General features: G+C 41.9%; 1 long non-coding RNA gene across 1 annotated transcript; it reads left to right on the top strand.

Annotated features, from left to right (window-relative positions):
- Positions 1-887: 887 nt before the first annotated feature.
- Positions 888-2,825, top strand: LOC149390710 (uncharacterized). Its single transcript, XR_016300284.1, has 3 exons — positions 888-1,004; positions 1,382-1,477; positions 2,558-2,825. It is a non-coding gene; the product is annotated as an uncharacterized LOC149390710 (long non-coding RNA).
- The last annotated feature ends 424 nt before the right edge of the window (positions 2,826-3,249 follow it).

Raw genomic sequence — 3,249 nt, 5'->3', positions numbered from 1 at the left:
CCCACACCATCTCTTTCTCTCTCTCACCTTCTCCTTCTTTTCCTGCGCGAGCGCCGAGCACCAGGCCGATTGCACGCGTGCCTCCGCCGATCGCGCGACCAGCCGCCGCCGTCATCTCTCTCTCTTCTCGAGCTTCGCCGGACCTGTGCGCATCTGAGCGAGTCTCGGCGAGCTCCGAGTCATCGCGCGACGCCGGACAGCCAAACCCACCCGTGCACGCTCCGACCGAGAAAAGAAGGCGCCGCAGTGAGTCGCCGTGACGTCGGGCCGAGAGGAAAGACGTCGGGGAAGTGGGAGAGCTCACCAAGAACGCCTAATTTCACGATTTGAGGTAGAAATTTCCTCTCATTGGATTTGATTTCGTGATTAGGGTTCATGGTTTGGTAGATTTGGGGATTTCGAGTTTGATGATGATTTTTGAGAAATTGGGGGTGATAAGTTGTTGTTTGAACTTGATTCTCGATGTTGAAACTTTGTATTGGAGGATTGATCTCGTATTTTGTTGGTTTTGGTATGTTTTGCCGAATTTCATGAATTAGGTTTTGATTTTTGGGGTTTCTTTTGATTCTGCGTTTTGATTGATGAGCTTGAGTCGCTTGTGAACGAATTTTTGAGTATTGTTATGAGACGGTGATGCTGGTATAAGATTCTGGATAATTTGGATTAAATGGTTGTTTTGGCCGTGTGATGTGTCTTGGCCGTTATGCTTCGTGAGATTGAATCTGAGTCTCGGGTTGGTAATTGTGTGTGAACGTTTTTGTGTGTTAGCGTTTAGTTACTCGGATTCGGGTTATGTTTACTTGATTTGGTTCGGGTTTGAGATGTCGGGTTTTGGATTTTGGAATTGATACGAGTTTGAAATTGTGAAATTGACTCGTTATCGGATTTCCCGACTTGATTACAGATTCAGACGGACGAGCGGGAACCGACAGAGTCGAAGGCAACGAAGCCGGAATTTGGAATTTTCAAGAAAAGAGTTATCGTAGTTAAAGCTCGATAAACTCGTGAGTTTTTTTAAATCGCTTAGTGCGTTTAAATACTCTTGGATTTGATTATGTGATGTATTTCGCGTATTTAAATAAATAATTTATGTTTATTTATTTAATAACGTTTAAGAGTTTGATTTGATTCGCTTTGGAATTCTCGGTTACTTTTTATTCGGATCAATTTATTTGAGACTCATAAGCATGTTATTGGATTTTATTTCGTATTATTCTCGATACGAAAATACGCGAGTCTTGAATAAGTTTGACTTCCGAAAAACCGGAGAATAATGAATTAAATTCTCGAATTCCGAACCGACTCGAATCTAATCCCGACAACGACCATCATCTTTTCAAGTAGTTCGATAACTAACGAAGTTCCAACTTCGGATTTCTAGTTCTCTCGACGCTCCAGGACGTGCTAAAGGTCTCGGGAAGCGTGTAAAGCAAAGTGTCCTCCGGAATTCATCGAGTTCTCTGACGAACTATTCCGGGTAAGTGGGATTTAAGTTTGAGGCGCCAAAAAGGGGAATGGTGCCTACTAGAATAATTGTTTATGTTTCTTCGTTTAATCCTAAAACAAAGAGAAACCATCAGTTAGACAAGATGACCGAATAAGGCTTCGGCCACTAACTAATAAGATAATAAAATGATAGGGTTAAACGGTTAGCGGGTTAAGAACCTTGAAGCCTTTAAAGTTATGTTGAGCTTCTGTTATAGGTTTTACCCCTTCGTCCTGATGAGAGGACAACAGGAGGAGGAAAGACGGTGTCCTCCAGATTCAATCCCGAGAGGAACTGTTCTAGGAGAAGGTCCAGCCTCACAGCTGTCGACAACTCCTTGTAAAATACTTAAAGAGCCATACAGTGAAATTAATAATGTTAATGACGGGCTTTATCCCGATAAGATCTCCTCCTGTATTAAGATAGGCAGGTAGGCTGTAGACAGCTCCTGTAAAACATAACGAACTCTTGTCGGCAATGTAGCGAGTGGCATTCCTGAAGGCCCTTTAATGGGAAGTCGATGGGTGGCTTCAGGTAAGTCGATGAGTGGCTTACCTGTCCTGAGGGAAATATGAAACCCTGGACCAACCAGGGATTGGTGAGGGTTTGCTCCCCTCTACCATACGCGCGTCAAGGCCCTCCTACATGTGCTAGTGGATCCCAGACATTAAAACTTCGGCCTTTTGAGGACTAGGCTCAAGTTCTCAGAATGGTTTACTCATCTCTCATGAACGGCTGCGGACTGAAGTGTTGATTGGCCAGTCCACTGATGTAAGGCGCCGGTATGAGCGAGATGGATGAGTTTCTAGGAAGACGGTTGTTAGCCGGATTCCTATATGATTATGTGTTTGATTGTTTTAGAACGGGGTTCTAAAACTGAGTATGTCTATGTTGATTGAATGATATTTTTGTTATCCTGTTTGAATGATTGAACTTCTTTATTCTTCTGAATCTATCACCTGCTGTCATCTGCATTCTATCATCTGCACCCATGCATCTCATGTAGTGCTAGGTTAGATATCCTGCTTACTGAGTCGGTGTGACTCACCCCTTAAATCCATCTCCTTGTAGATAAAGGAAAAGCTCAGGCGAAGCAGGAGTGCTAGTCAAGGTAGATCTCATGACGACCTGTGGCATAGGAAATGTCTTTTTGGGAAATGGGTATCTGGTTTTTGGAAACCGAGCTTGTATGCTCGTGAAAGTTTTATATAGCTTATAGATAGCAAGCTAGGGTAGTCCGCATTTTTGTAACCCCTTTTAAAAGCGAAAAATTTTACCAGTTTTTAGCGGACTAGCTCTAGGAACCCTTGTTATTCTTTATATGTAAATTAATTTTATTTCCGCTGTTGTTTAATAAACGTTTTGTTAATGACGTTTGAAAATGTTTTATGTTCATTTCGTTTGAAAATATAAATGATTATGAAAAAGTTACGAGAAAGGTCGCGATCCGAGGGCGACGGGTGTCCTGCGGGTCGTGACAGAGTTTTAAAAACTCACCATTTCCTTATTGTGAATTCTTATAATTCATTCAACACGGAGAGAGAAGAAAATTTCCTTTATTTATTGATAAGAGGAAATTTTCTTCTCTCTCCGTGTTGAATGAATTATAAGAATTCACAATAAGGAAATGGTGAGTTTTTGGTATCAGAGCCACAGGTTTAGTCGTTTCTGTAGACTGTGAGATCTATTAGTTGACTGAGCATTTTGTTTACGGTCTGAGTGTCTACATGTGTAACCTTTTTGTTTATGGTTACTAGGAGTAT

This window comes from Urtica dioica, chromosome 7 (assembly GCF_054948205.1).
Source record: "Urtica dioica subsp. dioica isolate 48M chromosome 7, U.dioica_male_clone48M_v1_H2, whole genome shotgun sequence".
Classification (NCBI taxonomy): domain Eukaryota; kingdom Viridiplantae; phylum Streptophyta; class Magnoliopsida; order Rosales; family Urticaceae; genus Urtica; species Urtica dioica.
The sequence above is the reverse complement of the archived record's forward strand: the minus strand, read 5'-3'. Positions and strand labels throughout refer to the sequence as shown.